The sequence below is a fragment of the Canis lupus genome, chromosome 22, assembly GCF_011100685.1.
Source record: "Canis lupus familiaris isolate Mischka breed German Shepherd chromosome 22, alternate assembly UU_Cfam_GSD_1.0, whole genome shotgun sequence".
Classification (NCBI taxonomy): Eukaryota; Metazoa; Chordata; class Mammalia; order Carnivora; family Canidae; genus Canis; species Canis lupus.
Window position 1 is genome coordinate 41,875,498 of NC_049243.1, and position 27,521 is coordinate 41,903,018.

The 27,521-nt window shown below is 34.1% G+C and overlaps 1 long non-coding RNA gene across 1 annotated transcript; it reads right to left on the minus strand.

The window, feature by feature from the left end:
- Positions 1–793: 793 nt before the first annotated feature.
- Positions 794–27,285, minus strand: LOC102157325. The gene is made up of 3 exons (XR_005376070.1): positions 27,167–27,285; positions 4,724–4,856; positions 794–989 (listed from the first exon to the last, which is right to left on the minus strand). It is a non-coding gene; the product is annotated as an uncharacterized LOC102157325 (long non-coding RNA).
- Positions 27,286–27,521: the final 236 nt, after the last annotated feature.

Consider the following 27,521-nt stretch of genomic DNA (forward strand, 5'->3'; position numbering starts at 1 on the left):
AGTCTACATTTCTTCTCACTTTAAACCCTGGCATCGATTCTTTTTGGTTTAATCGTTGCTTTCTTCTTTGCCTCATTCCTGATTCCAGATAATAACAAATGCCTGACCCACTCTTTTATCTTTTGTGTGATAGCCCTGTTCATAGTTATAATGAAAAGGTTTCTAACTTTCCCAATTGCTGTCTGTGATCTGACTCTTAATTCCAATCCCTTATGCTTAAATAAAATTAAAAATATTTATCATATATTTTTTCACATAAGAAAATCTGCTTTCTCTCTTGCTTTTAGCTTGTCAGAGTTGGCAGACCTATAGAATCATGAGCACCTTTTGATTATCACCTTTCATCTTTCCTCTGTCTTGTACTCTGGGACACGATCATAATAGCTAGAGATGCAGAAGCCATTTTACAAGAATGAGGATGAACACTGCACATGAAGATGGAATAGAAGGCTAAAGAAGGTAGGGTCACTGAGGACATAATGAAACTGCCATATCTTGTCTGAATAGTCTTCCCTTATGCTACTTATGTGAAGAAAGAAATTTCTATTTGATGAAGTCAAATTACTTGTTCACATAGCTTTAATGTAATTCTAGCTGATATGGCTACTATAGATATTTACTGAATTATACACAGAATTAAAAATTGAGATGAAGAAACAGATATGTGAAATGAGATAAGTTTACATTTATTCTTATTCCTACATTGACACAAATTGCTACAAACTTTCCAAACGAAAAAATGCATAGATATTCAGTATTAGATATATTAATAAAATTTTATTTAATGAATTTTTAAAACACATATCAAAATTGATTTTATATGAATTATATGAACACATAAATGTGTTTTTCCAAGACAAAATTCATCAATATCATTCATTTAGTGAAGATAGGATATGAAAAATACTTCTCCATGTTCATTAAGTCTATATTCAACTTAAAGCAGCTCCCCTGGATTACTGGTAATGATCCAACTTGCTTATTCATCCCTTGTGGAGAAAAAAAAAGATTTTAACATTTTATATAATACATATTTATGTGGGCTTTTAACATAGCGTTAGTTCTGTAAGGATCACCTAACTGGAAATTTTGAAATTTTTCTATGAATACTGTGGAAAACACAGATCCTCTATGAGAGGAGGGAAATACAAAGCAGTGTTTTTTTCTGCTAAAGAAGTCAAACAGGATTTGTACAGTTCATTTATACAACTCATCAGTTCTTAGGTTGCCGAAGATAAGAGGACAAATACAATAATGTCTTTTAAAACTGTTTAAATTGTCACACTGTTGTGAGTCCTCCAATTAAAAACTGCACATACAAGGCTTGCAGAGAAAGACTTTTGCTCCTGCTCTGTGGCTCTGCATCTTGGGAGCGCAGCAGCTGAAATGTGATCCTGGTGGCGCACAGAGGGCAAGCAGTCACTGCATTCAGAGACAGCCACTCCGGACTGGTTGGTGGCAGGTGCAACAAGCAAGAGAACTTGCTTAAGAGGCTTTTCTTAGGCTGCCGCAAGACCAGGGGATCTCCGTGGCTGCTGCCAGCATCTTAAAGGTTTATAAGGAGAGGCCTTAACTGATTCTACAGTAGATACGTGTCCAGAGGGCCTCACACGGTCCAGAGCAACACATGGTCTCTCAAGGCTGCATCCTTGAAACTGCTCCCACCTCTGGAATGGTTGTCTGAAAGCACATTCCAAGGGGAGGGCAAGAGGAGCCTCCAATTGCCCAGATGGGCTTACAGGTCAACTGGTGGTCACGTCCTCTCAGTGACCTCCTTCAACATGCTTACTGAATAAAAATCATTACAAGAAAAAAATTCGTAACCCTGAATATGTATAGTATAAATACTAAATGAGACCTTGGCCATACCTACTTTTTCCTCCCAAGGAGGTGTTTGTTTATTAGGCACAGTTTAGGAATATACATTTTATTTAACACCATTTTTTTAACCATTAAAAATGAAAAAGCCTGAATAATATTTGAAATTGTCAAAGTGCTTATGACTATAGTATTTTTTTCACTATCAGATTACTTATCAAATATAATCATAATTTATACTTCCATAATGAAGTTTAGTCACAGTTAAGCACACACAAATATAGTCACACTATGAATATCATCATTTTTCTTGTGAAGTGTGGATCCTAATTCGTCAGTGTGATGCTAAGATTTGGGGGACCAGAAATGGCATCTTATTCTTGTCAGTTGGTGATATTTAATATTACTCAATGAGTTTACAATTCAATCAAAAGTTTATTTTAGAATTAGACTAATTCTTTTGTACTGATTTTTTTATAATTGTTTTAACATGGTAAAATACATATAATCTAAAATTTACCATTTTAACCATTTTTATAGGTAGTATTTTTATTACATTGTCAGCTGATTCAAATACATTGTTGTAAACAAAAAAGTGAGAAAAGGACATAAAAGAAATAATTAGTAAATAAGCACGGAGAAGTATTTCACATCTTATTTGATAATGAATGTGATGTACATTTATAATTCAGTAGGCACAGAGGATACATAATTAAAATAACCAATGCAGGTGATAATATATTGTTACTAGCACTTCATTTTCTCAAGGCAATAGAGACTAAAACAGTACTTTGTCATATAATTTATGAAAGGTACCTTAAGTTTATATTCCTTGATTCAATTATTGCATATATGTATATCTAAGGAAATGATCCTATTATGCACAGCAATTCACTGAAGCTTTATCAAACTAACAGAAAAAAAAGAAGTCTCACAAAAGGACCTACAAAATATTCATTAGTAGGATATTCAGCAGCTATTTCTAATGAAGTATGTTCATATAATGTTAATTTGAAACTTGGACAGAATTAAGTGTGGATAAAACTACCTAAGAAGCATGTACAACAGGGATGGCAAAAAAAAAAAAAAAAAAAAGTAGACAGCAGTGTCAGGGTAAGAACATCAAGGTCCTGTGCTTTTACTTTTAAATTTTTTTCTGCAATGTGTTTATCATGGGAAATGTACAATTTAGTGATATTAAATGCATTCATAGTGTTGTGCTACCATCACCACCATCTAACTCCAGAACTCTTTTCAACTTGTAAAATGGAAACACTGTACCTACTAAACAATAATTCTGCAGTCTCCCTTTTCCCCAGCCCCAGTAACTACCATTCTACTTTCTAGCTATATAATTTTGGCTACTCTAGGTATTGCATATAAGTACCTAGAATCATACAATCATACAATAGCTGTTTTTTGTGACTGCCTTTATTCACTTAGCATAATGTCCATAAGTTTTATCCATGTTGTAGCATTTGTCAGAATCTCTGACCTTCTTAAAGCTGAATAATATTCCATTATGTGTATGCAGATTTTATATGTACATATATTTTGCTTATCCATTCATCCATCAAGGGATACTTGATCTGCCTCCACATTCTAGTTCTTGTGAATAATGCTGTTACATATATGAGCATACGAATATCTCCTTGAGACCTTGCTTTCAATTACTTTAGGTATATATACCTAGAAGTGTAACTGCTAGATCACATGGTAATTCTATTTTTAATTTTTGAGAAAATTTCATATTGTTTTCCCAGCTGTACCATTTTATATTCCCATCAGCCGTGCACAAGTATTTCAGTTCCTCCCCACCTTCACCAACACTTGTTATTTTGATGATGGCCATCCTAATGAATGTGCACTGCTTTGTCCTTATTCTTAATTCAAACTATCACTATGTGAGTTAATATTTTTATATAAAATGAAAAATTAGCTTTATATAGAGAATTATATGTAACACTAAAAGGACTTTCATAAGTAACAAAAATAATTATATTGTTGTATTCATTCCTTTTCCTCTGTTGGCATAAATGACCACAAATTTTCCAAGGTATTCTCACAAACATTATTTTTTTTTTAAGATTTTATTTATTCATTCATGAGAGACACAGAGAGATAGAGAGGCAGAGACACAGGCTGAGGGAGAAGCAGGCTCCATGCAAAGAGCCTGATGCAGGACTCGATCCCAGATCCCGGGATCATGCCCAGAGCCAAAGGCTCAATCGCTGAACCACCCAGGCATCCCTCTCACACACATTCAACATTAGATGTAATACAGAAATAATACTTTCAATTAGTTATTTTTCAGTCCATTAAAGCTCAATATATTAATTATATTGAAATGTCCCCAGGTAAAAAAAAAAAAAAAAAAAAAGTACTTAGAAAAATAGCATGTTATGTATGAATTAAGCAAACTTCAAGAAGAAAATACTTAATTTAAACCTCTGTGAACTATGTGTTCTTTTGATTGAATAGGTGATGTGAAATGCTAAAGAAATGCTTATTAAGAAAAAGATCAAATCCTTGGCTTATGCTATCAATAAGCCCAGAAACAACGTAACAGAGGATGTAGTAAAAGATGAAAGCAGTGCTATTTTTACTAATATTCTATCATAGAAAGTTTAGGTCACTAGTAACAGTATATAATAAAAGAATAAAACGATGCTGAGTTTTCACTGATATATTTTCTGTCATAGGAAGTTTAGACTATTGTTTTTCCAACACCTCAAGTGGGAAAATAAATACCTTCTAGGCAAATAAAAAGTTTCTGTAGGCCAAGGTAATTTAGTATCTGCTCTGGCAGATGACATATGCAATTTTTCATCCTCTCTGAGACCACCTGAACAGCTGTCCTTGTGTGCTTAAATAGTTATTAAAATACCACTTTGGAAGTGTTTACCTGAAGGCTATAGAAAAAGTGAGATGTCTTCTCAATTCTGGAGAAATTCAATTTAATAAAGTTGATTTTAAGCTCTATTACACCTCGACTCTATTTTCTCCATGGTCGTTTCAGATGGAAGGAATGAATGTCTCTGTTGGAAAACAGATCTGTGGTGTCAAAAGATAGTATTTGGATTCCTGTCATCATAACTGTGAAAATAATTCATGGGTAATCTGCAAAACCATCCTAAAAAAAAACCCACAAATACAAAGACTCTTTAGAAAGGGGAGATAACATAAAAATACATCTAGATTCTTGATAATATTTCAACAAAAGTAATTTCTGTTCCTTGAATATATTAGATGTTCTCCTGCTTTTTCTCTGCCTGGAGCAGTTTTCATTTAGAAATTCAAGTGCAAATCAGATTTGTTCTAATCACAGTATATGAGGCCTCTCTTACCCTACTCCCAACGCCAACATCCTTAATCCTTCTTAAGTGGTTCCATTTTTTCTTTTACCTGTAACATTTCTTTCCTTTTAATGAAATGGATGATTTACTTGCATGTTTTATTGTCTGATCTTTTACTATACTATGTAAGTTCCATAATGGCAGGTGTTTAATAAAATCTGTGGAGTTAATGAGTGAATGAATGAATAATTAGTAAATCAGGAAGTGTTTAATTAGTATATAGTATGTGCAGGTCCTGTTCAGGGCCCTAGAGGTAGACATTTTCTCTGTTTTCATGCAGAAATCCTTCTGGTGGCAAATACAGCCATTAGATAAGTTATTTTGAATGTGATCAATAAACTTAAAGCACAATGAGGAGTTATTAAAGAATATAATATCATATCAGTTGAGGTTTCAGAGTTCAACTAAGGAATTGCACTAAAATTCTATTTTTATTGATTAATAACAATTCCCAAGTTTAAGCAAAGCCTTTTGTTTTTAAAAATTATCTGAGTCACCATGTATATTGACCTAATGTTGTTTTCATACTGTAATCCACATCTTTTTTTTTTTTTTTTCAATTCATGAGAGACACACAGAGAGAGAGAGAGAGGGAGGGAGGAAGGCAGAGACACAGGCAGAGGGAGAAGCAGGCTCCATGCAGGGAGCTTGATGTGGAAACTCCATCCTGGGACTCCAGGATCACAAACTGGGCTGAAGGCAGGCACTAAACCGCTGAGCCACCCAGGGATCCCCTCCACATCTATTTTTTTTTTTTTATCAGTAACTTGGCTTCATTCTTTTTTTTATGCCTCTTCCATAGTTTTCAAAATAAAAGATGGAATCATTTTATTGGTCAGAAGAGGTAGTCAAGACACTCTTACGAACAAGTGACTATTAACACATGAAATTGAGATATGTCAAATATCTCCTTAATATGCAAGTGAAGGGAAGATGGGACAACATCTTGTACAATACATTTATTATCAACAATAGTTGATTAAACCATACCCAGCAAAACATAACATGTCCCTAACTTAGAAGAAAAGATCTGCTCCTTTTCTTATAATGCTAAAGTGCAAATGTTCCATGGAACAGCAATCAGAGAGAAGGGACACAGAAGAAATGCTGTTTGAGTATCTGGATTCTCATCAGAGAGATTGTTCTTCTTTACACTCCTTTCTTCCCTGGCAGAATGAAGCAAAGGCAAGAAAAGTGAAAATTGTCTGCATTGTAGAGACAAGTACATCAGGCTTCCCGGGTTGCTTTTTAATACGATCAACAAAGGGCAAACAGCCAACCTGTGGATTCCTAGAGCCAGTTCACAGTCACTTACCACCTCTCTGGCATTCCTCACACTCACAGGATAATGTGTTTTTGACAAATATCATAACAGCCTCTCTAGCAAAATCTAGAAGATAGGTCTATGTGTACAACTGCACAGCTAATGTTCTGGTGGGAACTGTTCTGTGTATGTTGTGGAAACAAAGAAGGAGGAGGAGAAGGAGATGAGGAGGGAGGAGGGGGAGAGGAGGAAAAGGAAAAGGAAGAAAAGTCTAATGTATATGTCATTATTTGATAAAATTAAAAGATGAGAGAAGAAAATGAGGAATTCTGCTATTTCTGAGGTTTGGGTCAACTCCAAGCCAAAGGAATATGCATTCTTTATTTTTTATTTGTCTGGCATTGATGTAGGAAGACAAATTAAGAGAGAGGATAGAGGATGCGTGATCCTCCAGAGAACATGCAGAGGGCTGGTGATCCCAGAAATTGGGCATGTGGAATGTCCTTCCCAGTCCTCCATTCAATGTTGTTTAGACTTTACAGGGAGAAGACTCTCAATTAATCACCAAATATTTGGTTGCTTTTTCTCAAGATTTATATGAGACATAATTTAATGTTAAAGCTACAATTAACCCTATTAAATTTATAATATTCAACTATCTTATTCTTTTAGATTTAGGCTTTTCACTTCTATATGATGGAAGACTTGCAGAAATCATTATACATATGTAATATATTTTTTAGCAGGTAGACATCTTCTTCACCATTGAAACTCAGGTAAGTTTACTGTATTTTATTAAGAACAATACATATTTGATCTAAGGTCTGCTAACAGTTACTGTTACTTCTTAGCTGGTTTATTTTTCAACCAGTTTATGTCTGACTATGGTCTTTGTGATTCCCACCAGCTGTACACTGAAACAGCTGTGTCTCCCTCTCTTTCACTCAGAGCAATTTCCAGGGACTCGTATTTAAAGGAGAGTGAAATGTTGTCTCTAATTATAACAGCAATCTGTTCCACAGCAGTTTTCACACTCTACTTACATTCCCTACTGTGTTTTTCCAGTAGTTTTACCCTTTCTTCCATTTCTCTAATTTTGGATTTAAAACCATCAAACTGCTGGTTAACTGAATTAATTTTAAAGTACATGACTCCTAGCATACTTTTTTGAAGTGTATATGATTGCTTACACTGCTATTTAAGATTAAGTTTGAGTTATTTCTCCAAATATCAAGGACAAGGTAAACTGTTGGGTATTAGTGAGGGACAGTTAGTCTTCAGTATTTATTTATCTTCTGCCATTGGTGCTACCTGCTTTATGATGACCAAGGAAGCATGGGTGGAAGAAAAGCAGTGATTTGTGTTAGCAAAGAGGCCTTTTCAAATATGTTCTTCCAATTCTTGTGCACAATTGCCATCTTATAGAAGAAGAAAACACAACATAAAATGTTAACAAGCATCTGCTTTATTTAAGAAATGTGGCAAATTAATTAAATCTCCACTAACTTTTCAACTAAATATGTGTTCAATTCTCAAAATAGAGCAAAATGATATAATTTTGGAATTGGCTTTGTAGTTATTTAAACCTGGTTCTTAATTTTGTGATGGGTTACCAGCTAAAGAAAAAGCATTTAAACAGTCCCTGAACATGACCTAGAGCCACTTTATGCCCTTCATGCTCTGATTTTGATATATTAGTAACATAAAGATTTGAAAATAACAACCTTTGTTGATAGTCACAGGTTTAATACCCCAAACATAAAAATGTCTTATAATCTAAACATGTTTTATTGCCAACCAGATTGTTGTTTAAAAAAGAAATATAAGAATAAAAGTCCATAAATTATTTAAAATTTATTTTATATATTATTGCTTCAATATATATTTTGTTACCTAAGAGTCTAGTTACTTTATCACTCTTACTTTTCAGATTTTCATGGCAAACTGATTCGTTTTACACAAGGAAGTTAGCATATTTTGCCATTAAAAAAAAACTACCTTCTGTGGTTTGTCATTGTTTGAATAAAGGAAGAACTGCTGTCTTTATAGTATTTTTTTTGCCATTGAAATAGAGTATTTTCTTACAAAATATTATTTACCTTATGATAGTTTGCATATTAAAAGTTCTTGATTTTTGATTACTAATTTAACCTGCACTCTTACTTAATTTGATTATTGACTCAAAAAATTTTATGTGATTCTTTTAGATTTTCTCCACACATAATCAGGTCAACTGAGAATAATAAATTTCACTCTGCCTTTTTTTCATATTTACATCTTTTACTTCTTTCTTGGCTCTAATAGGTTCTTCCCTTCCTTCCAAAACAATAATAAGGTGATTTTTGGCATTCTTCTCTGTCTCCTAATCTTAAACATATAGAGTAAGAACAGTTGTGGAATCAGAAAGGCAAGGCTGCTTGTCCACCTCTTACATACAACCAGGAGCAAGAATCAATGGAATGGAATGAAAGGATAGAATAAATAACCCTTAATATTCTGTGTGTGTCTGTGTGTGTAAGTGAGTAAAAGTAAATGAAGTATTTGCATTATCTACATATCCTGCTAAGTGTCCATGGAAAAATACTTAAAATTATATCTCATGAACACTAAGCCATGGAAATTCATTCATTCATAAATAAAAGTATTCTCTGTCTACCCCAACCCCAGGCATAGTTACTATGAATAAACTAACAATGGGTACTGTTTCTTTTTAGGTGTAATAATTAAATTCTTCAGTAACAATTGCTTTAGTCCTGATTCGTCTCTAGCCTATATTGTTAAAACAAACCCTAAGTCTTTATGATAGGCACTTAGGTTAAATATGGATTTACTTATTTCTCTCTAGATTAGTAAACAAGAGCCTATTTTTATGTGAAGCAGAAAGATATCATGTCAACCTCTCCTCTCAACAAAGTGTCTTTGGGTAGAAATAAATAAATCATTTTAAGGAGGGACATTTCTTGTCATGGCACTTGTCTTCTGACAGTTATTCGGTGATGCATAGCTGAAAAGGGCTCTGTGCTTATTTATGGTGAAAAATAATTACCAGGACTTGACAAGAAAGAATGTATTCATTCTAAGCCTACGGCAGAAGTCTGCTGAGATAAACAAAAGAAAGATAGTTAGTGAGCAAATTCATTGAGACCAATACCATATATTTATTCCCCTGGCCTGAAGGCTGATATTGCACACTTCCTATAAGGAACAAACTGTAAAGCCAGCTCTACAAAACAGAAGCACCTGTATGTCAATGGGAGCACATTTTTGCTCAACAAGAGATCCTGACAACTAACAACTAACAACTGCCTGAGACTCAGGTTGAGTTTTTGAGATACGTCAAGTCCCCCTTCCAGCCTCCAGCTTCATGTCCAATAATGCTTCCAGTGCCTGACATCTTGAGTCATGGAATTATAAACACTTAGAGGTCGTCTGGTGGACAATTATCTGAGGCACTATTCAGACTTTTCCAATAAGGATAATGAGCATAGGCTAATTACATAATGTTCAAGGTCTTACAGCTACTTTGGCAAAATGGTCAGAATAAAATCTGGGTTTAAAACCTTAGTCTAGTGTTCTTTTATTCTATGCAGTCTCCCTTAAGTAATTATTTTTTTAAAGTAAAACTAATGAAGTCAGAGAAAGCCTCTGAATTAACATGCCATTTTAAGGAATATACACTGATTTTTCCAAGTAAGCCTTCTTATCTTCATCCCTAAGCAATCAGCAGTAGTTTTAGTTTTATGATGAATCTTCCATGCTTTTTTGCCAGATCTCCCTGGTGAGTGAGTGGAGAAATCTTTGGGTTAGCAGTACAAGTTTAGGAAAACAATCTGTAGCACTGGAACAGAATGAAGCTAACTGGCACATATGGGGAGTGAAAACACGACCGTGGACTCATTAGCACCATGTGCTAAAAAACAGAGCTAAGCAGCCAAGTGTGAAGGTGAACCAGTCACAGAGAAGATCTGGGCACCCTAAAATGGACGTGTTTCGCATCACTGTGGAATTTTTCCTGGATGTAATTAAAGCTTGATCCTTTCCAGCTGTAGTGCCACAGATTGTTTTAAGATAAACTCAATCTATAATTAAAAATCTCATTAATCATTTCCCAAATTATTTGTTGTAATATAAAATGGAAGTTGAAATCATTCCTGCTGTGAAAAACGGTTATAATATTAATAACCGTGGCTGTCACAGATGTTAATGGCAAAGGGACCTCTGTGTTAGTGTTTATACTCTTCCATTTTCACAGCTCCCTCACTAAACAAGCAACTGAATGCTCAAGTAGTCTTTAATCCAATGTGTTTTACTTTGTGATACCTTCAGCATTTTTTAAATTTTTTACTGTTGAATGATAACAATATTACATGATTATAATTCCAGATTAAATTTATGTGACTCAATGTGCATCAATGTAACTAGATTAAAAATGAGATTATTTACTTTTTTTATAGTGATTGGCAATCCATCCAGATACTTACATTCAGTATTTGTAGCTATCAGACTGAGATTTTTCTGTCCTAGAACTTTAAGGTTCATATCAGCTTTCAGATTACAAAGATAATTATGAAACTCGATTAAAATTATAGAACAGACAACAGAACTCCAACCAAGTGACAATTTCAAATATGGTTCCATGATAAAGAAGTGTCAATATCATGGGTGACCAAATGTTGGTTTTCCTGGGATATGTCCAGTTTACACCTACTATTATTGAGACCCATCTGGTTTATCTACCATTTGTTCATGATTTTTTTTTGTTACTAAAAATTATTATCAATAGTTGCATTCATCTAGGATGGGTATGGCATATTGTCACTTTGTACTTTCATCTTCTGCCTTTGTTCCCATGGTGGTAGAGACTCATGGTAGTGAACTAAGTTCTAACATGCATTTAAATCTGAAAGACAACTAAAACCCTGGTTCTCATTTCCTAACATTTCCAAGACCCAAGGGAACTAACCTCTTTAAAGATAGTATTCTAACTAATAACATGAAGTATGTTCTCTCACTTGGCTGTCTTTGCTGAAGATTTGACAGATAGCTAGCTGTGCCATGCATGGCACCTGATAATGTTTATGAGATACCAAAAGCCACTAGGAGTAAGGAGAAATCATGTGTTAATTATATTGTAAATATATGCATTATGTAGAATTTGAGTAGCCATGCAGTAGAACATATTGATATGGATGTTTTTGTCATACTAATTATTTTGTCATTTATGGTTCAAACTTACAACTCTACATTTATTGTTTGGTCATGCTTTTATTTGGATGCTTTTGTGTCATTTTTTTAAAATCATTAGGTAGCAATAAACTAAAAAATATATACATTTAATGGAAAGTTGAGTTATATGCTTTATTGTCCAAGAAAGTTGTTATTGATAATGTAGCCACACAGAATGTTGATCAATATTTACTGCCCACCATGGTGACAAGATACAGTACAGGAAGTCAAGGGATCCCTGGGTGGCTCAGCGGTTCAGCGCCTGCCTTTGGCCCAGGGCATGATCCTGGAGTCTCAGGATCGAGCCCCATGTCGGGCTACCTGCATGGAGCCTGCTTCTCCGTCTGCCTGTGTCTCTGCCTCTCTCTCTCTCTCTCTCTCTCATGAATAAATAAATAAATAATCTAAAAAAAGGAAGTCTAAAGTATCAAATCTGCTGAGGAATACTTGATAAAACTAGTTGATATGTGAAGATGTATGTGTTCAAATAAAAAGTTTTAGCAATTAAATCATCATTCTTTACCATAGAACTAAATTTGAAATTGTCACCTGATTGAAGTTCTGTTGTCTATCCCTATTATTTTGGTCAAATTCTATTATTATCTTTATAAACTTAAAGCTGATATGAAAAAGTGGCTACAAAATTTACTCAAAGATTTTTTTAAATTACTTTTGTTCTGGGGATCCGTGGGTAGCTCAGCAGTTTGGCGCCTGCCTTTGGCCCAGGGCACGATCCTGGGGCCTGGGATCGAATCCCGTGTCGGGCTCCCGGCATGGAGCCTGCTTCTCCCTCCTCCTGTGTCTCTGCCTCTCTCTCTCTCTGTGTCTATCATAAATAAATAAATAAATAAATAAATAAATAAATAAATAAATAAATAAATAATTTAAAAATTACTTTTGTTCTATTTTCATCTTCAATTTTTCTTTTTTTTTTTTAAAGATTTTATTTATTTATTCATGAGACACAGAGAGAGAGAGAGAGAGGCAGAGACACAGGTAGAGAGAGGAGAAGCAGGCTCCATGCACGGAGCCTGATGCGGGACTCCATCCCAGGACTCCAGGATCACACCCTGGGCCAAAGGCAGACGCTCAACCACTGAGCCACTCAGGCGTCCCTAATTTTTCTTATACATCATGAAAAATAGTCAATATGTTAGTTGTGTCATCAGAAAATCCTTCATAGATAATGAAATTATTCCAGTTTTATAGCAATGCCATCAGATACTTTATATAAGAAGTTACCTAACATTTTATATAGCTTGCATATTTTCATCCAATTTATGAAATCAGAATGAAGCTATTAGAAGTTCATTTTGTCAAATATTAAACATCAAACATTAGTTAATGCTACTATAAAGTCAATATTAATGATAAATTTCAGTGGGACAGAGTATCATATTTTAAAAAATGATCCTTAATAAACTTAAAAACATATGGAGTACAAAGTATATTAGAAATAAGTTTCAAGGCATAGACATAATTTATTATTACATTCAAATAAATTCATATTTCAGCAATTGTAATAGAAGCTGTAGCTATCAAAATGTAACATATGCTACATATATATACACACATGCAGGTACACACAGTTTTTTTTTTTTTTTTAAGGATTTTATTTATTTATTCATGAGAGACAGAGAGAGAGAGAAAGACATAGGCAGAGGGAGAAGCAGGCTCCATGCAGGGAGCCTGATGTGCGACTCGATCCTGGGACTCCAGGATCATGCCCTGGTCCAAAGGCAGATGCTTAACCGCTGAGCCACCCAGGCATCCCCACATAAGGATTTAATGTAACTGATTAATGTTTTTAGTTATGTAGCTCTTGAATTTCTGCATTATATTACATCTTTATCTTCTAGTGCCCATTATCAGTTGTATTTAAGAAATATCTGACCTTTGGAAAACCTTTTAGAAATCGCCTTTAAGAACCCAGGGTGGTTTTAATTATTTTTTAAAGCACCACTTTATATTTTAGTTAAAATTTATTTGAAATCAGGTAGAAATTTTAATAAAATATTCAGTGGATGGAGAACTAAAATCTAATCCTTTTAACCTTTTAGGATATTGCAGTTATTTAAAACAAAGCTTGAAACAAGAAAGAGCTAATAGAATGGCTTTTTTCTCATGTAAATATTTACCAAAGAAAAGATACTCTGGAATTCACAGGCAAAGGAGAGTAGTAGCTATTCTATATTTGGGCTGCAATATTTTCATATTTGAATAGTGAAAAACATTGATACTATTTTTTTTTAAGATTTTATTTACTTGAGAGAGAGTACATACAACAAGGGAAAGTGGCAGAGGAAGAGGGAGAAGCAGACTCCCCACTGAGCTGGGAGCCCAAAGCGGAGCTGGATTCCATGACCCTGGGATTATGACCTGAGCCTAAGGCAGCCACTTAACTGACTGAGCCACCCAGGTGCCCAAATACTATTCTTTTCTTACCAGCATTTTACCTGAGCTTTCTCACAATTAAAAATATTCTAATCTAAGATTAAGACTAAATTGAATGTGGCAAATGTTTTTAATTAATTAAGCATACAAATCAATTGTGATAGAGATCATGATCAAATTGATTTAAAAAATTTAAAATGTGGGCAGCCCGGGTGGCTCAGCGGTTGAGCACTGCCTTCAGTCCAGGGTGTGATACTCAAGTCCAGGGATCAAGTCCCAGGTCAGGCTCCCTGCATTGAGCCTGCTTCTCCCTCTGCCTGTGTCTCTGCCTCTCTCTCTCTCTCTCGCTCTCTCTGTGTCTCTCATGAATAAATAAAACTTAAAAAAATTTAATGTTAATACTTTGTTGAAAAGATACCATGATTCAAAAATGTATAAATCACTTGATATTAGAGACTCATAGGGCTAGTAAAGTGATTAAAGTATGTAAATATGTGACAAGAATAAGTTTTCTGATTTGCTTATTTTTGTTTAGATAATCAATATAAAATAGTTATTTTTAAAATTTTGCTGACATGTATGTATATATTGCTTTATACTTTTTATAAAGAATTTTATTTTTAAAAGCTAAAAGAAATCGAAAAGTTTTTACAAATACCTATCTAATAAACCAATTTGTTATCGTAAAATTAATATTTTACAGTATTCTTGCTTTACAATTTGTTATAAATTTGTATTTCAATCATTTTTAGCAAATTTTTTACTTTTTTTTAATATTGTAGCCTTTTTTTCTTTTTTTAAAGATTTTATTTTATTTACTCATGAGAGATACAGAGTGAGAGAGAGAGAGAGAGAGGCAGAGACACAGGCAGAGGGAGAAGCAGGCTCCATGCAGGGAGCCAGATGTGGGACTCGATCCCTGGTCTCCAGGATCACACCGTGGGCTGCAGGCGGCGCTAAACCGCTGTGCCACCGGGACTGCCCAATTTTTTACTTTTAAGTGTCCTAGCTTGGACAGAAAATTACATGTCTAATTTATTGGTAATACATATAGATCTCTTTCAATTTGATTTAAATGTCATATCAACATATTAAAATACCATTCCTTGATTTGAAAATAAGAAACAGAGAAATCAAGAAGAATAAAGTTTCCAAGAGACAAGCAAAGCTCTTAAAAATAACTCATGCCATTCATTGGTAATTACAAAAAGCTGTAAGTGTAAGGGAAAAAAATCGGTTATCTAACATTATAACAATTATTATAAATTAGACTTTCCATGTAGTGCAGTTGCACTAATCAGGATAATTTAACTTCTCTTACAAATAACCAATAATTCCTCATGGCTTATATCAGTAAAGTTTTGTGCCTATCTCATGACATATTACAATGCAGGTAAGGAGTAATTGCTGTTCTATGCAGTCAATCAAGGACACTGGCCCTTTCCATCTCAAAGCTCTGGCATGTTTAAATATTCAGAAATCTCCACTTAATTGTTTGCATTCAGATAAAGAAAGAAAGAATTTGAAAGATGTCAGGGAGACTTTAGAGCCCAAGTCTAGGAAAGGCTTCATCATTTTTTTTTTTTTTGTATACCACTGGTGAGAACGCATCACACAGCCCTACCTAACTGCAAAGGATTTTGGAAATGTAAACTAGAAGTCTGTCAAAGAAGAGAAAATACAGATATTGGTGAACAACTGGTTGGTTTCTGCTTGTCTTCCAAGAGAGGTTACCTGTTTATTGAATATCAACTCATTAGTCCATCTATAGCTCCTTAACACAATGCTTCGTAGCTTATTACAAGAATACAGTATCAAATGCCACCACAGAACAGTTAACAAAGAAAATGAGTAGAGCAGCCAAGAAGGTAAGTAATAGGGAGACTGAGATAATAGTGAACAAAGCTCTTACCATAGGAGAAGCAGATACTGCCAACCTGCATGAAAGGTCACCTAGAGTTACTAGCCCGTGGAAATTTACAGAAAAATTAGTCGTACAGACTTCTTATGAGCATATGTCTGATGTATGTTCAAATTCTTTTTCAAATAAAAAACTTTTAAAAAGACTTTATAGTCAGATTCAACATTTACGAGACTCTTTTTAAAATGGGGGAAGGGAGAAGGGATTAAAAGCATTGAACTGCCCAAGTCTTAAATACAAAAAGAAAGGAAGAAGAGAAGGGACTTATAAAGAGGCAATATGTAATATAGTCACAAACATAAGAGCTTTATTTATCTAGAAATGTGGTTTGAGGCAGAACCATAGTACTACCACAGACAATACTATGACTCTAAGGAATGGCTACAGAGTGGGAGACAGGTAAAGGGACAGGCCGATAACCAGGAGGAGAAACTGAAATGGTCAAAGTGCCTCCAAACGAAACAGGGGCCAGTGTCTTGATAGAAGCCTAAAAAACGTGGTCAAATTGGTCAATGTCCTAAAGGAGAATGGCTTACTTCTGTTCATTCCATTTTCCTTTTTCTCCTTGCTATTTTATCTCATTTTTGTCATAACCACTTCCACTTATCCGTATACTTAAAGGCTGACTCTTTAGAAAATGTGTTTCATGCTAGAAAGATGCTTCTAATCAAAAAGAGCTGGTTCTAACAAATGCCTGTTTATTCTTCAGTCCTCCTCTTCATTATCCCATTTCCTAAACCTGCCTGAATTAGTTGAGTTAGACTTTCAATAATCTAGTATGGTACCTGACTTAAGCACCAAGGGATATTTAGCTATCATTAATATAAGTAGTGATATAGATTGAGACCTCTCTGTTATGCATTTGGGTGTTAGCCATACATTGAGAACTATATAATAAAGGATTTGTGAACTAAGTCTTCCAGTATTATTTCTGGTAAAATAATTATATTAAAAGCTCTGGAAGATATGAAGAGTTCACTGAATTCATTTCTTATAGTGCAGTCTATTATTACATTACAGCACATCTAATTAAGATCAAAGTAGTATATATATATATATATATATAGTACATGATATATATATACTATGTATAATCATGCTCAATTTTATAATGAATTTTCAAATTATTATTTTTTTCTTTTTTTTCAAATCACCATTTTTCAAAATACTTACCTGTGTCGAATCTCGTAGCGTTTTGTAGCAGTATTATCCTGACCAATCATTTACATTTCATGGATCAGAAGAGTTATTTTATATATCAGTAGGAAACTGATACTGTTTTTATAAGTGGAACCAATTGAATAACTGAGACAATGATGGTAGATTTGTCTTGTATTTTCTATTTAGAGACTATATTAAGTGTTACTTAATTGAATTTATTGTTTTTATTTTTCATTGTGAAAAAATGGCTGATAGGGCCTATAAATAGGTAGAAAACTTTTCTTTTTTTTTAAGATTTTATTTATTTATTCATGAGAGACACAGAGAGAGGCAGAGACATAGGCAGAGAGGGAAGCAGGCTCCCTATGGGGAGCTGGATCTGGGGACTCCATCTGGGACCAAGGGTCATGCCCTGAGCCCAAGGCAGACGTTCAACCATTGAGCCACCCAGGCGTCCTGGTAGAAAATTTTTCAAAAAAATGACTTGAAGAAGTAATATGTCCATTGTTGCTTTCAGGGTGCTATAAACTCAGCATTGGCACTACCTATCAGGTGGATGGGATTCCTAGTAAATGTTTCAAAGAACAGAGGGAAGGCAATGGGGGCAGAGGATAATATATACAAGGGAAGAAGTGGTGCTTGGTTGGAGACTGGGAGATATGGATCACTATAAGGTATAAGTCATTTGGAAGGGAAGAAAGAGAATTGTTTCAAATGACTGAATTTCTGGTCCACAGAATTGTCCTGTCAATTCAGTCAGAGCCAGACACTGCTTTGCATACCAGCAACCTCCTCTGTATGTTCCCATTCAGCTAGCATTACAAGATGGTATAGGGAGAAGTACAAAGGTGTCAAAGTCAATCTTTCCTCATTTGATCATTTTTGGCTAGCATTGACATTTTTAAAAAGTCATTTAATAATATAATAATGGCATTGTAAAAGTATTTCTGATAGAGTGGCTTGTCTACTACCTGAGCAAATGGAGTATAGAACTTTTATATATTTTAATATGAATTTATCTCTAGGTCATGCCCTTAAGATGACTACAATAATACCTTTTAGCACATCCTATTATTCATTATCAGTTTGCTCTAAATCTCTCTAAATGTTCCTTTTTCAAGTTTGAGGTTTTTCATTTGGAATCAATTCATCAATATTTTTATCTTTATGTAAATATCTCTAATGAATAATTCAATTCTGAATGATAAATTCAATTTTCTTCATTAATGCTTAGTTTTTAATAATAGATAAATAAGTATATAGGGAGATGATATTTGAGCTAGAGATCTTTCAGTAAATTATAAAAACTCGGGATTTATTCTACTAAATTATATAAAAATAATTTTAATAAATGCAAGAGAGCAAAGTAATATTGGAAATGAATTATAATCTCCAGTTATGTTTTCTTAAACATTAGACTTCAAATTCAACCTCCATATATTTAATTACTTTTCGAGTATATATTATTTTTATAATCTTTGCATTCTAAGTCCAAATTTGGAATACTAAATTCAATAAAGAGTCATTTTATAGAAAAGGGAATTTGTGTTTTAGAATGATTTTAAACATGAATAACCACTGAAAATACTCTCATAACAAAACAAGGCTAAGTTTAGTAATTTAGTATATTCTAAAATTTTCAGAAACAATGTCCATTCTGATCATATACATCATTTCTTTAGTCTGGAAAAGTAGAATAACCTAAGAGACTTACATTGTACAAAATGAAATATACACATATTAAAATGAAAAATTAAATTTCTCTCTATGTATGTATAGATATACATGTATATTGCTTTTATATCACCAAATAGTTATAGGAGATCTAACAGTTGAACATGCTGGAACAATGAGTCACTGAACTGCTTTCCCTTCCTGTTCTCTGATGAGATTATAGTTAGTATCATATAATTAAAGAGCAATAAATACCCATAAGAGATATATTGCACCAAGTGTTTACCTAAGATCAGAGAACTTTTCTTAGGCAAATATAGGACTAGGAAAATGCTCTCCTAACCTCTTGTGAAATGCTACTTTTTTTTTTTTTTTGAAACAGACGTTCCTAAAGCCATAATTTATCAGAAATGTTTTATTTATAGAGCTTTTCATGAATTTATATATATTTGTCTGCATATATCAAGAGCTGGATAGAGTAGGCTCAGTGCATGTTTAATTGGATTATTTTCTTAATGTAGCATTTGCATCATCAAACTTTTTATAAAGCTCTGGTTCTTATTATTACAGAAAGGATTATGTAAGAAAAAGATGAAAATGAAGACAAACCATTATGGTTCTTTGTACAACAAAATCTTTGGCCACCAAGCCACTAATTTCTCTATTTTTGTTGACTTCCTTGAGTCTTGCATATGCAAAAGACAATTCAGGCTCTTAGGGATTATAGCATTTTATAGCAGATGCATAAGAAATGTGTGTTTGCAAATGCCCCTTCCCCCTACTGCTAAGTCTTTGTTACTTTTGCCTGATTGGTTTAGCAATTTGAGGAGCTGTTTGTGCTTTGTATTTGGATAATGTTTTAGCAGCAATTTTAGGCTAAAGACTTCATTCAACTGGCTCTTTTGAAACTTATTAATCTTGTGGTGATGGTGGTGAAGGAAGGATAAATTAGGATGCCTTTATTATTGATCTGTCCAAAGCCTTCATGTTACTTGATCATACTCTATTGTTAATACAGCTGAAGGCAATTAATTTTAGAAACAAGACAAGTTGTTAACACAGAACTGTTTGCAAGTCTTCCCATTGAAGGCACTGAACTTTATTGTAAAGTGTTGGATCATTTCAATTAATTTTCTTTCACTTCTAAATTAGCAGAGTATTTAAAAGTGTACTTTCTCTGTTCTGTGAATCTATTTTTTGATAGTTCAAAATCAAGTGTCATTTGGAATTTAAAGTGGAGGGTCAAATGTAAAAGTAACAAGGATCTTAAATAGTTTTGGCAGGCTCCATAGCATTGTATTGCTCACTTTCTTTTCATACTTGTTCATTGGAATATTGAGTAGACTAAGTATGCTAATTAAAAACTATTGGTTTCTCTGAACTCTTAGATATTCTTTCCTTAAAGATTGATAATTTCTTCATTTACCTGGACTTTGGATTTCTACCAATATTATAGATTTATGGTTAATATTATAGAAAGGATTTTATCAAAATAACAAAATAAACTAAATAATATTGATTGTACCAGTAAGTTCTATATAGTTTCAACTAGGAAAAAAAAAAGATCTATTTAACTTAAATAGGTTAATGTTTCTTTGACATTTAAAAGTGTGTAATTCTATGAAATTTTTAAAATGAACATGCTTGGGGCACCTGGGTGGTTTAATTGGTTAAGTCTCTGACTCTTAGTTTTGGCTCAGGTGGTGATCTCAGGGTGGTGAGATCAAACCCCGTGTTGGGCTCTGCACTCAACATAGAGTCTGCTTCAGTTTTTCTCTCCTTTTATTTTTCTTAAAACTATTATCTATATCTAGGGAATTTCGTTTAATTCTTGAATAATGGAATTTGATCATCTTACATGAATCCTAAAAATAGAGATACTATTTTAAAACAAATACATGTTCCTTAAACTATAACTAGATGATAAAAGTTATGAGAATATGTATAAAGTGTCAAGAGTAGTAACAAATACATCAAACCCTTACATAGGAACAGAAAATATGTCCAGATTTTAAAAGTAAATAGTTCAAATGTCCAAATTACTTTAAATAGACATGTGTGCTGAAATGTGCATATTTTTGACCCAATGACTTTAAAGGCATGAGGCTAATCACAATGTTTGAATAACATCTGGACTGACAATCTGTTATGGTCTCTAGTATAATTTATGTATCACCACCTGTGAAATATAATAGATAGTTTGATAGATTTTCTTCTGAGACATGGTCATATGTAGAATTCACCTCTTTGTTAAATTGTAGGTGATTGAATGCAAGTAACAATTTCAATATTTCCTCAGAAAATTGCCTTATATGAATATATTGTATTTTATTTTAGAATTAGGATATTTAGGTTTACAAAAAGCAAAAATTATTCATAATCCCACCACCAAAAAATAAACAAGATCAATAATTACAAATTATTTCAGACTTCTGAGTGAATAGATCAGATATTATATTTAATTTATAAAATTGGAATCCTATGATATATGCCATTTTGTAAACTATTATGTCATTTAAATCTTCTGTTGGAAATATATTTTCTAAGTAGTATATAATTTGATACTATAGAATCATTCATGGCCTCCAATTATGTATGCCATTGTACATTTACTTAGCATCACACCTACTCATGGATTTTAGATTGTTTTCAATTTTCACATTATATACAACTAAACACCTTCCAAAAATAGTATAATTCTTTTAAAACCAAAGCTAAATATTATTATTATTAAGAAATGTCCTTCAGGGAATTTGGTACCAATTTATTCTACCTTTAGAAATGTATGAATGTCTTATTTCTAAATACTCATATAATTAGCCTTAAAATATTTTCCAAATTTACATAAAAAAGAGTTACATAAAAAGGGTTGCATCTATAGCCTATCATCAAAATTAAACCTGCTTCAGTTAAGTGCTCTTTGGAGTGATAACATTATGGCTTTCAATAAATCACCATTTCTCCTTATGTTGCAAGATAGTTTATCATAATTCTTTTAAAACTTTAGGTCAGGGACACCTGGGTGGCTCAGTGGTTTAGCACCTGCCTTTGGCTCAGGGCATGATCCTGGAGTCCTGGGATCAAGTTCTACATCAGGACTCCCTGCATGGAGCCTGCTTCTCCCTCTGCCTATGTCTGCCTCTCTCTGTGTGTGTCTCTCATGAATAAATAAATAAAATCTTTGGGAAAAAAAAAAAAAAAAAACAACTTTGGGTCAAGGAATTAGAGTCATTGTATAACTCTGATGATTATTTTGACTGATACTGTATTTTAATTCTGTCTCTACTTGTTTTTCACTGAAGTAAACAAGTTTTCAACCATGTAGCCAGATGTGCAATCACAAAAACAAAACCAAAAATTGATTTCAAGTAGCTATTGCGCACATGAGATTGACATATATTGAAGATTCTGAATTTTGCCAGAGCCTTGCCTATAAAATGGAAAGTGATCTTATACAGTGTTTCCGATTCTGATAGTCTTCACACCTTTCAAAATTGAAAAAAAAAATCTCAGATCTTTCTCAGCATTATTAGCTCATAGTATGTTTTCAGGACCATCTGGCCTGTTGGCCTATATAAGAGCAGTTTCAGAGTAAAATAAATGTTGGAGCCAGATGGATGAATATACAAAAAAGTGAGAAAGTAAAGTCGGTGAGCATAAAGCATTATTTCTAGAAACTTTACTTGTAAAGTTAGAAGGAGAGCTGTATCATTGTCTAGAATTTAACTCTCAATGGAGAGGTTGGTGGTTTGATGATTTTGTTAGTCTGTTTAGTTTTTGTGATGGAAGAGATTTTAGTATTATTATATATTTGCAATAAAGATTCAGGAGAAAAAAAGTTGGTACCACTAAAGAGAAAGAATGCTGATAGAGCTAGGCCCATTCAAAAACCATAGGACAGGATGAAGCCATGAGCAGAGATAAAACAATTATGTGCAGATTAGAAGAGATACATCAATTCCACTTAAACTGAAGGAAAAGAGGAAAGAGGAAATCTATTAGTGGAGAAAGTAGATAGTTAAGGGAATTGACGACATATAGTCTCAATTATTTCTCAATAGTAGGAGGCTAGGTCATCAAGTCAAAGAATGTTTGAAAGGAGGGGGAAAGTATAGTGCAAAGTTTAATTGCCTCTTATAATAATTAAAAATAAACACTGACTGGGGATATGTTTTCAAACTGTGTTCAAAACTTAATCTGAGGGGAGCCTGGGTGGCACAGTTGGTTAAGCATGCCACTCTTGGTTTCAGCATAAGTGATGGTCTCAGGGTGGTGAGATCAAGCCCCAACTTGGGCTCTGTGCTGAGTGTGGAGCCTGCTTAAAATTCTCTCTCTCTGCAGCATGTGGATGTTTCAGTCAGTTAAGTGGCTGCCTGCCACTCAGGTTATAATACTGGGATCCTGGGATAGAGCCCCACGTCGGGCTCCCTGCACACCAGAGAGTCTGCTTTTCCCTCTGCCCCTCCTACTCTGCTCCTGTGCTCTCATTCTCTTGCTTATACTCTCCCTCTCAAATAAATAAAATCTTTAAAAAAGGGGGGGGGGGGCAGCCCGGGTGGCTCTGCGGTTTAGCACCGCCTTTGGCCCAGGGCCTGATCCTGGAGACCCAAGATCGAGTCCCACATCAGGCTCCCTGCATGGAGCCTGCTTCTCCCTCTGCCTGTGACTCTGTTTCTCTCTCTCTCTCTCTCTCTCTCTCATTAATGAATAAATAAAATCTTTAAAAAAACAAAAAAGATTCTCTCTCTTCTTCTCGCTCTACTCTTCCCCACTTGTGCTTAGCATGGAATTTGCTTGAGATTCTTTCTCCCTCCCCAACCCTTGCATTCTCTCTCTCTCAAATAAATAAATGTTAAAAAAATAAATAAAACTTAAAAAAATATGAAAGTAATAAGTGTTGTTTAAGAGCAAACAAGCCAAGCACAACCAAAATCCATCATAAAGGTGGTTGAGAAATATTTGAAAATCGTTAAAATATTTGAGAAATATTTAAGAAATACATGTTTAAAGATATACAAATAAGGGAGTTTTTTAATTTTTTTTTTAAAGATTTTAATTATTTATTCATGAGAGACACACAGAGAGAGAGAGAGAGGGGCAGAGTCACAAGCAGAGGGAGAAGCAGGCTCCATGCCGGGAGCCCGATGCGGGAATCGATCCAGGGACCCCAGCATCACACCCTGGGCTGAAGGCAGACGCTTAACCACTGAGCCACCCAGGCATCCTAAAATAAGAGAATTTTTTTTTAATGAAAAGGTCTTAATATAATAAAGTTCATGGGTTTTGAAGAAGATAGAGGAAATGGAAAAAGAGATAAGCACATTGAGTGTTCTGCTAGAAAAAAATATTGCAGCCATGAAGCAGGGGTATTAACCCATGCAGAGAAGAAAGTGGATATATTGGATAAATAGAAAGTAAGAAAAGGAGAGATTAAGATATGGTCAAACTTGCTTAAGGGAAAGATTTTTAAAAATCGATGGGAGAGGGCAGCCAGGGTGCCTCAGCAATTTAGCACCCCCTTCAGCCCAGGGCATGATCCTGGAGACCTGGGATCATGTCCCATGTTGGGGTCCCTGCATGGAGCCTGCTTCTCCCTCTGCCTGTGTCTCTGCCTCTCTCTCTCTGTATCTCTCATGAATAAATAAATAAAATCTTAAAAAAAAATGGATGGAGGAATTAGCTAATGAGGAATATTATTACAGTGTGGAAAACTATTTTGATGTATAGCATTATTGATGTGTTGCTGAAATTGATTAGGGTCAATCACTTCCCATATTGTTTTATTTATTAATATATGGGATTTAATGCATGTTTTAAAGGTTTTATTTATTTATTTTAGAGAGAGAAAGAGCCAAGAGGACCAGAGGGAGAGGAGAGAGAAACTCATGTGGGCTCCATGCTGACCTCGAAGCCTGACTTGGGGCTGGATCCCACAATCATTAGATTACTACCGAAATCAAAACCAAGAGTTGGACATCCAACCGGCTCTACCACCTAGGCACCCATAATGCATTTTTAATTTAAGTATAGTCAACACATAATGTTACATTGATTGCCGGTGTACCACATAGTGATTTGACAAGTTTAAACATTATGCTATGCTTACCACAAGAGTAGCTACCATCTGTCACCATACATTATTACAATATCATTGACTGTGTTCTCTATGCTGCGCCTTTCATCCCCATAATTTATGCATTCCATAACTGGAAACCTATACCTCCCACTTCCATTCACTCATTTTGCCCATCCCCTCACCCCTTCCCTCTTGCTGCACTGTTTTATTTTTTTTTAATTTTTTTTTTTTTTTTTGCTGCACTGTTTTATTTTATTTATTATTTATTTTTTTTTTTTTTTTTGCTGCACTGTTTTAAAGAGGAATCCAGGATTGAGGATGGGTTAGCTTTTGTCCATTCCGCAGACGTTAGGAATTCTGGAAAGAAGTTAGAGAAGAAAGAGAATATCTTATAGAAAGGCCTTAATAAATGAAAAGAAATAACCTAAACATTAATAGGCCACACTAATAAATCCAGGGAGGTATAATGTAATAAAATGAACTTCAAAGCAAAAGATATTTTTGCCTGAGGGTAGAGCCTAGCAAAGCCCTGGAGGATTAAAAGAAATGGGGGCAAAGAAATTTATGTGTTTCAAATCACTTTGAATTTTATCTAATTGAATGTTACTTAAAAGTGTGTATAATAACATTAATATTTATCATCATGAAAATAATAATCGGATTGAACACTTAACCTTTGTCAAACTTGTACTGTGTAACCAAATACATTTATACATTAGCTCAACTCCATTTTAAGATAGTGGTGTTATGATCACTTAGAGATTAAAAAAAAATCAGGATTTTGACATTTAAGTAAATTTTTGAAGTCCAAACAGCCAGAAAGAAATAAGGGCCTATATAAAAAACCAGGTCTGTGTGGGAGGTGGGGAAACAGGAAGTTGAAATCAAGAGAATTGAGGATTCAAAGGGTGATTAAAACAATTAAAGTTTCTTTGAAAATATTAGTGAGAAAATTAGTGATAAGGAGTAAGATAACATATATACATTTTAGCAGTGAGATAATATTATAGTGTAAGAAGAATCAGAATGGAATTTGGTTAGTTTCGTATGTTTTTATTTTTATATAATGAACAAACAACTTAGTACATTTGGGAAAAAGGACACCTTTTGTTGAGGAGGGATGGAAAATAAGCCATGGGGATGCCTGGGTGTCTCAGCAGTTGAGCGTCTGCCTTCAGCTCAGGACATGATCCTAGAGTACCGGAATCGAGGCCCGCATCAGGCTCCCTGTGTGGAGCCTGCTTCTCCTCCCTCTGCTTATGTCTCTGACCCTCTCTGTGTCTCTCATGAATAAATAGATAAAATTAAAAAAAAAGAGGAAGATAAGTCATGATAAATTGGATGAGATAACTTTTCATAAAATGAAAGGAGAGACAAAGAGTATGTAGAGCAAAGTGTCAAAGAAGGAAAGGAAAGAACAGTAACACATGTTAATCTCTTGTCAGTTTTTAAATAAACACACACTTGGCTTTGAAAAGGTATTTTTTTTATTTGAATAAGTATCACTATTAAAAATTCATTCCCTGCATAGCTCTTTCTATCAGAAGGATTTCAATTAATTCAAAATATATTAAATCATTTTTCTGTCAAGAATGATCAAAGCAGGAATGAAAATTACACAGAAAGGAAAAAAGGATGAAAGAGAAAACAAATGGAATGAGAGAAAAAGGGAGAAAGTGTTGTTTATTAATTTATTATATATTTATATATTACTGATTGTTCAGGATCTTTTCAAATGTATTTATTCTTTGGTGAAATGCATTTTCAAATAACTTACCCACTTCTAACTGCATTTATTTTTTCTTATTGGTGAGTTTATTTAGTTCTTTATACACCTAGAAACAATACTTTTGGGATGTTTAAATTAAAAATATCTCCTCCCAGTCAGTGGTTTGTTTTTTCATTTTTATAACAGTGTTTTCCACAAAGTGACAGTGTTTACTTGTGATGAATTCCAATGTATTAATATCGTTTTTGTTTTAAAACATGGATTTGGTATCATATCAAAAAGTCTTCATCTAATCCAAGGTCAAGAAGATTCTCTCATGTTACCTTCTAAGAGTTTTACAGTCATATATTTTATATTGTAGGGGCCCAGAGCAGGCCACCTCAAGACGGGCAACTTTGGCACAAAGATTATTTTGAGTTAAAATTAATCAAAGTCCAGAAGCTGGAGGAAATGCTGTCTCCCCCTCAACTGCCTGAATTTACACTGGAAGAGCCTGTAATAGGAAGAGATCTATTAACAGAGACTGTCCTTTTCCTAAGGAACTTACCTGCATAAAAGGGCAAGCTGATTTTTCCAAACATCTTTCACCTTCTTGGGAATGAGCTTTCCCTCCTTTGTATCCTCAGGACCCTACCCTCTTCTTATCTCCCACAAGATTCCTGTGACCTAATTGTCTTTGGAATTTTGTGTCTGTGGATTCTCCATACATAAGCCTATGAAATCTAATTTTCACCTATCTGTCTCATGGCAACTTAATTCTAAGTCCAGTTAGAAAGACCATAGGGCAGAGGAAGGTCTTCCACCCAGCCAATAATTATTCTATTTATTTTTTCCATCGATCCATTTTGAGTTAATTTTAATATAACATTATAAGGTATAGGTCAAGATTCTTTTTTTCTTTT